This window comes from Pituophis catenifer, unplaced genomic scaffold (genome assembly GCF_029215685.1).
Source record: "Pituophis catenifer annectens isolate HBS135680 unplaced genomic scaffold, rPitCat1.0.hap2 SCAF_1, whole genome shotgun sequence".
NCBI classification, from domain to species: Eukaryota; Metazoa; Chordata; class Lepidosauria; order Squamata; family Colubridae; genus Pituophis; species Pituophis catenifer.
Window position 1 is genome coordinate 231,816,516 of NW_027256881.1, and position 14,860 is coordinate 231,831,375.

The window sequence follows — 14,860 nt, forward strand, 5'->3', positions numbered from 1 at the left end:
TAAAAACTGGCTGCTCTGGCCAGGGGAGTTACAGACAGTCCTTGCAAACTGGAAAACCACACCCACAAGAGAAAAAAGAAAGTAAAGAAAGGGAGGGAGGGAGGGAGGGAGAAAAAGAAAAGGAAGGAAAAGAAAGAAAAATAAAGAAGAAAAAAAGGCAGGGAGGAAGGAAGGAAAGGAAGGGAAGAAAGGAAGGAAGGAAGGAAGGAAAAGATTTGTAGAGCAAGTGATGCTCAATTATTAGCTATTCCTCAAATGCTTTCTGCCAACTGGACTTTTAGGTACAAGGCTGTCCCATTGAGCCATTCCCAATGGTCACAGAAGCATTCACATGAAATTCATTCCACTGACCTTAGTGTAGTTTGCATGCTTAGCTGGAATAGCACACAACTCTTGCGTGCTAACAAGACATTAGGGAAGTCTAGTGGAGTGGGGATGGAATCAAGGCACGGAAAATTCTCTATTCTTTAGGCATTCACAGATTGTAGGCATAACAAAGCATCGAGTTCACCTGGTTGTTCACCTGGTTGCTGGCATGGGTGAGAGCAATGATGGAGAATGGGCTCTGTAATCAGGCCTTTGCTCTTTGCAGTGTGGTTTAATGTGGGTTGTGTGAATGTATCAAAGTCATAGTATTTTGTTCCTTCAAGGCAAGTTTCTCCAAGACTCGTGATGGCAAACCGGTGGCATGCGGAGCCATCTCTGCAGGCATGCAAGCTGTTGCCCTAGGTCAGCTCCACCGTGCATCTGCGCGCACCGGCCAGCTGAGGCCTCCCGGAAGTCTGGAAACAGGTTGTTTCCAGCCTACGAAGGGCCTCCAGAGGTCCAGGGGAGGCCATTTTCACCCTCCCGGAGGCTCCAGGAAAGCCTCCGGAACCTGGGGAGGGCGAAAAACAGGCCTACCAGAAGTCCAGAAACGAGTCGTTTCTGGCCTCTGGAGGCTTCAGGGAGGCCTGCTAGGCCCAAAACGGGGCCCAGGGGGGTCACGCGCAGATGTGCAGGGGGCCGGGGCAAGTGGGGTGGCACCACATTATGGGTGTGGGCGCGGGCGCAATAGCGCATGCGTGCCTTCGGCACCCAAGAAAGTAAAGGTTAACCATCACTGTCCTCTCTAGAGAATGTAGAGAATGACCTCTCTACAACAGGTGTCAAGTACCAAGAAGACCAACCCTCAAGCACACACACATGCACACACAGACTCTCTGGGGCCAGAGCAGAATATTTTGCTTAGCTTTCTTTTTATCATATTGTGAAGGCAGTAACAAAATAATCCCGCCACAATCCTGTCTTTGTAGGGAATGAAATCATCTTTCATGGCTGTATCTAGCTGATCCTAACATTCAAGGATGAAAATTGCATCATTTTATATTGCCTCTGCCTGGAATGCATAAAATACTGTACAGTAATGTTTGAGGAAGGGGAGACATGGTTATTCACTACGTTCTCTTCTGCTAAATCAGGATCCATTTCAGAGCATAGATATTATATGTTGCTTGTCTTTTTGTCCATGGTTCAATAGCAGCCAACCATTTAAGTTTACTCAGAAATTCAAATAAGTGACTCATGAGATGAAGTAGATAGCCAGCTGGATTAGTATTGTGCACCCCTCAGTTACTTTGTCTCTTGTTGCCCTGATGGGTATGGATATGCACCCACCCAATCCTTCTTGAGTGACTTCTTCCTCATTTAGTTTGGAAGGTGTACTTTGGCAACATAAATATCCTTTTTGTCTGGCTTTGCATCTTAATGATGTTTCTGATTCCTTATCCTCAAGTTTTTTCCGTGTAGCTTTTGGAAGACACAAGGTGGTATCCAGTATGAAGGAAAAGCAGGCCAATTAATCTTAGGGTCCAGCCGTATAATACATTTTGCCCCAGTTATGGCAAATACTTTCTTAAGAGTGAAATCAAATTAAATGGTGTAAAGGAAAGAAAACCATAGCACAGGCAGGCAAATTTCAAAAATCAAGCTGCTTTAAATTAGTCTTTGCAATGCCACTCTTTTGCCAGAATAATAGTTGCTTGCTTTGATTCCATATACAAGAACACCACATTTCTCTAACATTTCATATTTAGACCCTCTAAATCTCGAGACCAGAAATGGGATTTTTCACTATCTTTCCCACTTTGAGTTTAATTTATATCATCTGCATGATAGAAACACCTTTAATTAACTTAATTATAAGTTAGTCAATTAACCCAATTATCTGGCTTCACATAATCATGAATCAAATCCAGGACTGCTGTGCACAAAATATTAGTAATCAGCTGGCTTACTGTTCAAAATGTCAGGTAAACATTGGAAGAAAATGAAGTGCAGGGGATAATGTAAGCTCTACCCTACCCATTATGACAAATTATGTATATTGCTCATTTCTAAGGTTATGATGGGGTTCTGCTAACTATTGGCTGAACTTTACTTATCCATTCTTTTTGCATTTGTTGCAGTCATTGTCATACCATTTTCCTTTTACAATGCAACTTTCTAAATGATGTTACTGGCTGTAACATGTAAACAAGATAAACTTTGCAAGAGCTGCACTTAAGGTAGGTAAGATAACTTTAAAAGACGTCAGATAAGAATAACCCTTGCCAGACAAAGGAATCCATAACAAGGTTACTGTTCAGCCTTGAAATATGCCACAGGGAAGTACATGGGTGTTTTTTCTTCGGACATATAATTACTATGAATCTGAAGGTATTCAAATACTTGGAAGTAATTTTATTAGATTAGATTGATCAAGATTGGGACTGATGGAAACAGGGTAAAGGGAACTGGCACAGAGCTTTCTAGGCCAAAGGAAAGTATTCCCTCTAGATTGCCAGAAGTTGCCAGGATTATTTTTTTAATTTATTATTTATTAAGTAGCATAGGTAATGAACTGAAGGGATTTGTTTCCTTTCAATCACCTTTCTTCAACTTGCAGATTTCAGATGTATGATTTGGCGTGACGCATTTGCACAAACACTAGGGGAGACCTCCAGTCAATCTTGGAGATTTACAAAAAAATCTGGTCAGGAGGTAACATGTTTGTCCAGACTAATGATCAACCTTTCTTGCAGTATCTGCTAATGCCTGAGTTTCTGCAATCAAGCAAAACCAAATGCATATGAATGCTGGTTGGGAATATTAGTGGTATTATTAGTACCTTTATACGCTCTGTATAAATGTACTAATATTCTCTGCAGAGACATTCTCCAGCCCTTTTCTCCCCAGAACAGGAAATTTTTCAGATTTGATTTTTTTTTAAATCTCATTTTCAGTGCATGATTCCTGAAAATCCACAACAAGTTCCTGGATGGTCACAGAGAACGTTTTTGGATTCTTTGAATGCGTAAAATGGGATTAAGCTCAGGGAATTGTCTGATTCTGGGAAAGAACCGTAGCTCATTTGCTTTCCTGATGTTCTTTAACTTAATTCCCAGTTATACCAGATGGACCTGGGAACTTCTGTACCACCATTTCCAGTAAGCAGAGGACAGGAGTGAACAACCAGAATCTACAAACAATTCTTAGCCTGGTTTCAAAGTCCACTGCAAACATTTCAGTCCTGACAGCTGATTTATAGCACTACAGTATAATATTACAGTCAACTTCTATTCTCCAGCACAGATTTTGATTTTCCTTGATGACTTCTGTGTTTGCTTTTTTAAATAATGTATCGGTATATCTATTGATTTTATTCTTATCTTATTTTATGGTGAACTTGCCAGTTTAGCTATGTGATGTTTTATTGGCTATGTAATATAGCCCTCATATCATTTTAAACTGATACCATACCCAGATTATATTTATTATTGGTTATTGTTTGCTCATCAACTCATCAATAATCAACTAGCATTTGATTATTAAATGGCTGAAAACATACTGTAGAACAATGTGACATAACATCCACTCTCTGCTGCCCACATTCAGATTGTCAGCGGCTTTGGATATAAATAAAGGACATAAAACATATGCTGTTTGATTGCCAATCTCACAGAGTTGATTAGAAGATGGGCAGCTATATAAATGTTTTAAATAAATAAAACATAAATAAGTCATTTTGCACAATGGTTTTTACTACTGTGATCGTATGTCTTTTACTGTAAAGGACAGTTCTTTATTTCAGAAAGCTGTCCTATAGATTTATTTTTTAAAAAACTCACTCTTCCTTTATTTTGGTCATTTAACTTTTAGTATATAAATGGTACTTCTTAATGCATACTATTTATGTGGAAAATATGGAAACGGAATTGTGTTTTAAAAATAAATTTACATATACCATTTGAATTTAGATATTTTATTAGATGTTTGTAAAGTGTTGTTTGGTGTTGCTCTTGACGTATTCTTTGTAAAGCAAGGTTCTAAACTATTTATCCTTATTAATCTCTTTCAGATATAGCAATAGCACTTAGACTTATATACCGCTTCACAGTGCTTTACAGTCCTCTCTAAGCTGTTTACAGAGTCAGCATATTGCCCCCAACAATCTGGGTCCTCAATATGCCCCCTTTTCAGGGTTTCTTTTCTCCCATGAAAATGTGGTCATCGTATCTTTTACTCAATGCTAGACCTTTTCTTTACTTGTCAGCGGTTCATATATCAGGGCATCCTTGCATCTTAACTCTTAATTCTTTCTACTTCCATCTTTTAGCAAAATCAAAACCCAGTTATCTTGACCCTCCTCTCTTCCATTACTGCATCCAGCCCCAGCAGTGAAGAGAAAGAGAGTACTTCTGTTCATACTAAGCTGCAATTTCAAGGCAAGCCGTTGCCAGGCATGACCAGGCCCTGAGCTGGCAAAGAACAAAAATCCACCTCTTTGTCACCAATGCTCAAGCAGAAGATTCTTGAAAGAGACGAGGCCTCTACTTGTATGGATCCACATTCTTTCGCTACCCCGGGTTCAACCAGTCAGAGAGGACTCCTTTAAAACCCTTTCAAACATCCAGTGCAGCTTACTTGTTCAAAGGCCCCATAGACTACAAGTGGCTGGGCACTGGTTGCTTTAGTGTCCTGAGAGTGTCCCAAAGGTTGTCCTTGCCAGCCACCAGCCGACCGAGTGGGTGTAGCCTCCGTCTGCAAAATAGTCCCTTGGCCCCGTCCAAGTGGTGCTTCCCAAGCAAGGATCTGCTTTTGCTATTAAGGGCCCATCATCAGCCAAAGGAAAAACAGAAGTGTGGATCAGAAGGGATGGCATTCCTGTTCAGAGGCCGCTCCTAACTTTCACCCTTGCAGTTGATGTGTTTCCTGCTAGGAAATCAGGTTACAAGTGATAACGGAAGCTTCCAGAGACGACAACCATCACAATCAGAACGTGCGTGCTTTCTTATGAAAAAAAAATTCTTGGAGACAAAACAGTAGAGCTAAACATATTAAGGCTGGGGAGGGAGGCAACTGCAAGCCGAGTGTTATCTACATCCACATGGAGGAAAGCACGCAGTGGGGTACCCCAAGGTTCTGTCTTAGGCCCAGTACTCTTCTGCTATTCTGTATTATGGCACAGAGAAGGGGGAAAGTTAGCTCCTGTCTTTGTATGTATACAAAGTATGCCTACAAAGACAGGTATATATATGCATGTATACATACATATATATATGCTCATATATATATATATATATATATATATATATATATATATATGTATGTATGTATGTATGTATGTATATATATATATATATATATATATATATATATGGGTTAACTCCAATCTGATCTAAATATTCGATCCTCTTCAAAATGGTCTTTGAAATAAACAGTGTAGCTTTACTAATGATATGCCTATACTTTTTAAAAGGGAGATCTCTATATAAAAAATAGTCTGAATCACAGATCACATGTGCATAGAAAGGGTTGTGAGAAGCAGTGAAGGTGCTTCTTTCCACTATGCTAAGTACTGATGAGTATACCTATACTTGTGACCTGTCAATCACTCAGAAGCAAAGACATACACAGTTGGCCTTCTGTAGTTATTTGCACTGACAGAAATGTGTCCAGGTAACTGAATACTCCTACTTATTTCTACTTTTGTGCATGTTGAGCGGTACTGCTGACGGTAAGTGACCAAGCCATCCAATTTGACCATCTGACCAAAAATATCCTGAAATAGACTAGAAATATGCAAAATGGTAGCCTCTCCAAACGATCAAAAACAGAACGGCAACATACATGAAACTCATAACCACTTGTAGAGAGAGAAGCAGAAAATCTATAACTGGCACTAAACCAGATACACGCTTATTTGGCACTACACACAGTTAGTAGATTCTGAATTCAGCTGTTTTTCCTGGTTTAAATCAACCATCTGTGCAACACAGGATTAGCACTTTCCCCAGAGTGCTAATCTTGTTTGTTAAAGAAATAGGTTTCGTGCTTTTTTAAAAAGTGCCAAACCCATGCAAATAAGGAGTGTGTATAACACCTAATGTTTTTCAAAGCAGAGCTCAGGTGTTATGTGACAAATGCCTCTAAATAAGACAGATTCCCACTTTCTCCTGAAATCCAAGCTCAAGGAACGCCATGGAAGACATCTCCAGTGACTGAAAAGTAGGGAATATGCCACACCAGTCTGAAATGACTAATATGAGCTGGACAAACTCCAGCCACTGGTTGTGTCATCAACCACATCATTAAGGAAGTCTTGTCTGTCATGTCCCCAACCAAAATTCTGTTGGGAGAAGAACAAAAATATTACTCTAAAATTGGACGTCTATGTATGACTTCAAATTGCTTCAGCTGTAGGCTGGGATTGAGACAATATGATGAGGTCATGGCATTCAAGGCAGCTGGCATCTCCATGCTGTGACGATATGCAGATGAGTCCTGAGAGATCACTGATAAAATTACAATAGAAAGGGAATCTAGATTCATTTATTTAAAGGCAGCAGCAATAAAATCAGTGCTTCCTTCCACCCATTTCCCTCTTGAATTACATGTTGGAAAGCAAGGCAGTTTAAGATAATCAGAAGTGGATTTTTTTTGTGAGAAAGATCCAAGATCACTTCAAAACTGCATTCCTGGGCCTTGGAATTAGTTCATCTGAAATATTTTACACCAAGCTCTAGTTCAGAAAAATATCGCCAGCCATTTGGAGCTGATGTGTATGTTTTGCATTTTGAGGATACAGATATTCCTCGTTTAGAAACTACTTCATTTAACCGTAACTGCAGTTACGATGATGATGGAAACTAACTAATCGGTCCTTGCATTTGCAAACTTCACAGATCCATAAAGCAAAGGAAAGCTTTACTGTAAAACCATAATAAGCACAGTTGTGGTTTCACTTAGCAACTGCTTTGCTTAATGACAGAGTTGCCATTCCAAACTGTGGTTGCTTAATGTGGACTACCTGTATGTAGTGGAGCCATGACCACTTAGCTAAAATACCATCTCTCCTTCCCCAGCAGGATACTCTCTCCTATCCCTGCTCTCTTTTGCTCTTTTCCTGGAGATGCAGGCATGCTTCCAAGCAAACCACAGGGCTGCAACCAGCTATCCCTTTTATCTTCAGGAAAGCTTATGGGACTATCTGAGGCACAGGAGGCATTCTTGAAAAGAAAGTTGAGGCTGGTATTTTATTTTGCATCATGATAGCTCCCATCACTTTCTTGTTTTTTTAAATTACACTGTGCAATAGGTTGTTTGGCAAAGGAGGCATCTGTGGACATCCTAACTTTACTTCGTGGGTCTTATCTCTCTACTAAAAGCAAAATAAGGTTTTACCTAACATTATCCTGCAAGACATGCCAATATGGCTTCCAATCTGAAATAACATTGTAGTTTATCTATCCTGCTTTGCAATGTTTCCAAAACAAGTAAGAGACAGGTAGTCCTTAACTTACAACCATTTTGTTTGGCAAAGTTACAATGACACTGGGGGGGAAAAATGACTTACCACATATTCTCACACTTGCAACCGTTGCAGCATCCATACAATCACATGATGAAAATTTGGGCACTTAGCAAATGGCACATATTTTATGACAGTTGCAGTACCCAGGGAGTCATGTGATCGTCACTGGCAACCTTCCTAGCAGGCGTCCATCAAACAAAGTCAAAAAGGGGGGAAACTTGAATTCACTTAATGACCGTGATTCACTTAAGAACTGCAGTAATTTGCTTAATAACCATGGCAAAAAAGGTCATAAAATTGGATGCGGCTCACTTAACAACTGCCTTGCTTAATAATGAAAATTCTGTTCCCAACTGTGGACATAAGTTGAGGACTACCTGTATATAAATAAATTGAGTCTTAGGCTTTCTTCAGTCATATGCCCCTACCTAGGTGATGAGACTAACCTCATGCTTTATTTAAAGTATTTATGTGCCACTTATTTAAAATAAAATGAGAGTAGTTCGCAATAAAAGCCAACAATTAAAATAATCGTAGCGGACTTCAGAATTTATTAGGAATCTGATTTTTTCAGGGTTTAACAGAAATCTATTGCCTGGACCATGGTCACTAAGCCCTGAAGCTCAATGCTGTTCAATAGATGCAAGCTGTGACAGCCTACACTGGTAAATTAAAACAGTGATTTACAATATTAAAACATATACCGGTAGAAAACTACCATATAACATAAAATATTCAGAAAAGAAGAAATAAAATAAAAAACAACAAGAAGGGGGAAAAAAACATCAGTAGAAAATTATTAAATAGGAATTATTTTTTGCCACTTTATCACACTTTCAAGAGATTCTCATCTAATAATTGCCAATATAGACCCATAGGCCAATATGCACTTTAGGCAAACACCATAAAGATCTGCCAATTCCAATATTCCCCTTTGACCATACAATGCAAGACTTTGCCTCATTCCCAGCCCATGTTTTAAATAGCCTTATGCCGATCCTTTCTGTTTAAGAAAATAACCAGTTTTTCCTGTTTAATCTAACCCTGAGTCATGGTACATAAACTTTATTGTATTTCGCTCTTTTTCAGAGGGTAGTCCATGTGACCAGGCCAACCTTGATGAATTCTTGGTAGATTTCCTGGGAAGGTGCCTGTTATCTTATAAGGAGCAATGAAAAACAGATACCATTGGCTACTCCTCAGCCAATCGGCATCCTCAAAATATTCTCTGACCACCAGGAATGATAATTGTTTTTTGTTAGCTATCCAGGACAACGAAGAGGAATCAGCTTATCACTATCCTGGCAAAATACAGTATTAGGATGATACAGCAAAGGCTCACTTAAGCTAATGAAAAGCTGTCAGCCAAAAACTGGTGTTTCATAACTTTGGATAAGCTAAGTTTGATTTGGGGACCGGTTACTGATTCCTGGCTGTTTTTAGGCATCTAGAAGCCATAAACTACTTGTACCCCTCTAGCTTTGTCAATATCTACTCTGTAGGCCTGTGTTTTTTAATATATTTTTTAATTTTTTTTCTTTGCATTTGGATATGTTTACATCTTCCATCATGGCTAGCTGAGAGAGGCAAAGGCTCTTCTCAAAGGCTGAAAATCCCCAGTCCCCATAATCCCAAATCAGACTTTTCTATTAATAAAATGACTCAGTCATAAGAACCCTAGATTCTAATAAACAGAAGGCAACCTGGTGAATTCCAGGAAGCTTTTTTTACCATTTTCTTTTTGGGTACATTTCAAAAATATTAGACGGTGCCATCTCCTCTTGTTATCATACGTTTATGATATATGCGGCCTAGGTGGATCTGAGATTAGAAATACATGTAGAAATAGATCTAGAAATAGCTACTCCTCATCTTCTGACTGGTTATTTAACAACCATTCAAAGTTATGATGGTCTCAGAAATGATAAAGCACTTCTGGTCTTCATAAAAATCTCTCTCTCTCTCTCTCTCTCTCTCTCACACACACACACACACAGAGAGAGAGAGAGAGAGAGAGAGAGAGAGAGAGAGAGAGAAAGAGAGGGGGAGATGGGGAGGGGAGGGGGAGGAGGGAGCGGGAGAGAGAGAGAGTGGGGGGGGAGAGAAACCTGTGATCATGCTCTGGTGCTTGGCAATCTGTTTACACTTATGATCAGTTGCCAAGCACCATTTGCAATCTTCTCTGCTGGCTTCCCCAGAAGATCATTGGGGAAACCAGTGAAGGAGGTTGCAAGCTGCTACTGTGGCCTGCTGCAAAGCTGAGATTTCCTGATGGCAAACAACCTTTTGATAATGAAAAGGCTGCTGGCCAAGGGAAGGGGAACTCCTCCAAAGGGCTGCAGAAACAGAGTTTAGGTCTTGAAGAGCCAAGCTCTGCCACAGAGGTTCCTTCCACCCATGAAGGGGAACTACCTGCTCTCCTTTGGCAAGGAGCTCTTTCAATTCATTTGCTTAATGACCCATATAGTTGCTTTAACAACTGTAGCTGAGAGAGCAGGGATTGTGGTTGTTTAAAGAAGTAGTCATGTGGGCATCTCACTTAACCACTGCGTCACTCAGTGACTGGGATTCTGGTCACAACTGTGATCGTAAGTCAAGGACTACTTCTAATGGTGAAATTATAGATGTTGCTTTATCATGCAGAATTATATAAAACAAGAGCTGGAAGGGGGCTTACAGATAGATAATCTAGTCCAAGATTTTTCAAACTATGAGGGAAAGAATGGACGGAATTGATATACCTATAGCAATCTTTAAAGAAAAAACACATTGATTTTGTTTAAAACATCTGTCCAATGAATTGTGAAATTCAAGTTTTAATTTTTGTACATTTAAAACATTGATGTTATATGTACAATTAAAGTTACATTTCTATATTTACAAATATAAGGAATTTTCTGGGATAATGTGGGGCATCCATTTTTGTCATTTTGAGGTTATATATTAAAGTCATTGGTGTTTGGATCAATAAATAATGAACACAGGTTTCATTTTATTGCCACTTTTCTAGTAGTAGAGCATTGTCTCTTGGGCAAGGATTCCAGGATGTGGTTGTTGTTTTTTTAATGAACAAGTTCTGCAGCTTGAAAAGGTATGAAAACCCTGATCTAGTCCAATCCTCTACCCAGGGCAAAAATCTGTTACTATAGTGTCCCCAGCCAGTTTCCCCATTTTTAAAAATACACTTTCAATATTTTTTTTTAAAAAAAGACTCCATTAGGGAAATTTGTTCCATCTCTTTCCTTGTAGTTTAAACCTCCTGATTCTTGTCCTGCCTTCTGAAATAATTCTGAACAATTCCACCCCCCCCCCCCCCCCGCTTTACAAGTGACTCCTTCAGACACTTGAAATCAGCAATTCTGGCTGACTACAGCCCTCTCCTCAAACGTCTCATCGTTTTTCAACAATTTTCCTCCCAAGCCAGGCAGTACCATTTAACTGCTCTTCAATCCATCCCATCAATTCTTCCTCTGGTTCATAGCGGTCTCCCTCTTTGCAGCTTCTGCATCTGCTGCTGTCCCTACCTTGTGCCCACGTTCAAGTGATGGTCTACCTGAATGCCAAGAAATCATTTACTGGCCTTGGAATTCACAAGGTTTCTCTTCTCTCGCCCTTCAAAACCTAACACGCTCCTTTTAAAAGCATAAAAGGCGGCTTTCCCCAAACGTCGCGTTCTCCAGACGGCAAACTGCCATTTCCTAAGTCCACATGATCGGCGAGATCATTTTGTGGTCCAAAATTTCCGACGGGCACCTTGTTGGAGAAAGCCGCTCTAAATCAGGTTCGATTGGGGGGGTGGAGTGGGGGAGAGAGGGAGTCGCCTAAAACGTTAGCACCCCGGGAAATGGGGCGGGGCTTTTAAAGCACTTTTCGGGGAAGCAAACCTTATTGGTTCACTCTTGTTCAGCAAACTCCGGAGTCCGCCGGGGTCTACAAGTGTGAGTTTGTGAGTTCAGGCATTATTTGATTTTATATTTATTTAGAAAATTCCGCTTCCCTGTAATCAGCTTGCAAGGGCTCCAAAGATTTTACACATCTGTGTATTTTCACTCATGGGGGGGTGCATGGTTTACCTCCCCCCCCCAATTAGGCTTACCAGCGATTGGAGGCGGTGGGGGGAGGGTGCAAGAAATAAGCTCTTGATTGCCCTGGAGTAAAAGATGCCTGCTTGGATTAAACGCCCCAGAAAAGCACACTTGGAGGCACCCGGCATGCTTACCGGCGGATCAATGACTTGCAGTGTGCGCGCACGAGCCTTAGCAGCCGGACCCAGCCGGGACCGCGTGGGCGGTGAGCCTAAAGCACGAGGCCGAGCCTTTTCCAAAAATCTACTTTTCCCTTCTTCTGTCCGACAACGGCTGGATTTGAAAAATAAGGAAATAGCGCCCCCTGGACTGCATATTCTCTGCGGGGAGGCCTCGGCCGACGGCCTTTAGGCGTGCCAGGCCAGGGCGTTAGCCCGCATCTTGTCTCGTTGCTAAGCGCCGCCGTTGATTCGCCTCAGAACCAGACACAGCCCCTCCATCCATAGCCCTGGCTCTTGAAGGTTCATGCCAGACTTCAGGGAATTGCAAAGTCCCCCCCCCAAAAAAGGTTGGACTGAGGCAGGGCTCTTTGGGAATATAGTTGGGATTTTGAAAGGAAGCACAAAATGCATGCCGTGGTGCACATGGCCAATAAAAATGACCAAGAGCCAGATAGCAATAAAATTATGAATGTGCCACCGTGACCACCCTGGGTGGGAAAAGTAATCCAGAAAGACCAGAGAGTAGGGATACAAATCTGTGGGCACACTGTAACCGCTGCCAAGTTGACGATCCAGAATCTGGGTGTAAGATTACTATTTTCCTGAATTTTGAATAAACATCTCCTTGGTTTATTTTTGGGAAACTGCATTTTTAAGCTTGCTGCATTTTACCCTTGAGTAAATTTGAATTGGGGTGAAATCAAGAGACTTAGAATTGCTGAAAGTATGTTTATATGGCTGGGAACAGCCTCTTCACATCTGATGCTCTCCAGAAGTGTGTCTGGCTAGCAACAATGGGAATGATAGCAGAGGACAGTTAGAGGCCACCACATAGGGTACACTGTAGGATGAAAGTGCCTTGGCGGATGACAAGGTGTTACAATGGCAGAGATTTCTTGATGGTCCAACCATCAACTGGGTTTGGCTTCCCAGTTTACTTGCAGTTAAACCTTTCTGAACTTGAATCCTGGTTTGTCGTCCCCCCCACTCCCGTCCCGTCCCCCCAGATGCAGTCGCTTACATGTAAGAGCCAGTTCTGAAGAGAAAAGAGGATCCAGGCCTTGTGCCTAGATAGCTAAAGAAAAGAAAGTAGGCTGTTGTGCCATTGCTATCTCCATCAAATGCTAGCAAAGTAAAATCCCAGGGGATTCTTTGCAGATCCTGGAAGCCTTTTCTCTGTCCCATCAGTTCCACACATCTCCTGGCTGTTTCAGTTTCCTCTATCTTTTCGATTTGCCATTGGCTGGCTTTTAGGTCCCCTTCTGGGCACCAGTCTTCAGGATAAGGACCCCAGGGATGGCTTAATCTGGTCTCCACTGCAAAAAAAACCTGCTCTCCGGATGGAAAACTCTTCCCCCTTTCAGTTTTGCTGCAGGATCTCTCAGCATGGCTTCTTTTCAAGGGTGCCAAGAAGTGACCGAATGCCACAGAGGCACAATGGGAGTGCCTTAACACTTCCTGCTGGCTGAAGTATGACCCTCAAGAGCGCATGCACCACACACCTCCAGTCAATGAGCCTCAGGTTCTACATGCTCAGATTTCAGGTGGTTTCTTCTGCCATCTTTCTTTTCCATTCCTACCAACAGAGAGCTTGGGCAATTTGCTTGAAACTTAAGCTTCAACTTCTGATGCTGTTGTCCTACGGAAGAAATGGCCCTGCTCTTCTCACTGGAAAGGGACTTTCTCCCAAGCCGGTCATCATTTCCTCTACCCGAAGCTATTCAGTTGCACTGGATGCACACAGATGGTCCTGATGGTACAGAGCTGCAGATCCCAAGCCTGCCGGAGAGACCCTAGCCTAGTGGGACTGTGGTAGGGCAAAGAAGCAAAGAGCCAGATTGGGAATAAAGGCGCCTCCTTTATTCCTTTCCCCTTATTTATAAGGAAAATTCACCCTTCATGTCAATAAGAAACCCGAGATTTAGTAAAGAGGGAGGAAGGAAGGACAGCATTTAATTTGGTAGAAGCCATCGGGATGAGGAGAGGAAGCAAGCTGGCCATTTCTAGAAAAGGGAACCGCTTTGTATTCCGCCTGGGCTGACACAGAAAATAACTTTGCACATGCTCTGGGGGCGTCTCTTCCTTCCTGCAGTTTTGCCGCCGCTCCGGAGCTGAACTCTGGCACCGAAACAGGTCCGGGACTAAAAGGCTCGACTCCCACGAAGTACTCTGGCTCCTCCGGGACTGTGCTCCCGGGCCTTATGTTGACTTTGCCCGCTGGCAGCTGCGAGGGGAAGCCCGGCCCAGGCGGCATTGTTGTCTCAGCCGGTTAATCAGATCCTACGAGCCGCTGTGGAAATATCGGGCCTCTGGCCGAACAATAGGGCCCCAGGAGGTGGTGGTTAAACTTCAACCAGCTGAGTTTCCCCTCCCTGCCTGCCAGAGCCCAGGGAGCCGGGCACGCGAGCAAGCCAGGGACACCCCGACACACACACACAGACACACACACGGGTGGGGCAGATCGAGGGACCGGGTTCCAGACTGCGAAGTGAGAGTAGACCTAGAGCCGTGGGATCAATGCGGGGGGCGTCTTTTCCGGCTCCAGCTCCTTCTGGCCTTTTTATTTTTATTATTATTATTATTAGCCTCAGATTACGATCTGATCTGGGCCTGGAGGGCGCTGGGCCCCTCCCTTGCCCCACACCGTTCTCGAAGCCCGGGGACGCCTTTTTGGAGCCCGACCCAAACGACAGCCGCTTGGGTCGCGCCAACGCAGTCCCTGGCACGAGGCAGCGCTCCTCGGGCCGACAGCCTCGATGACCTCTTTGGCACCTTCGGCC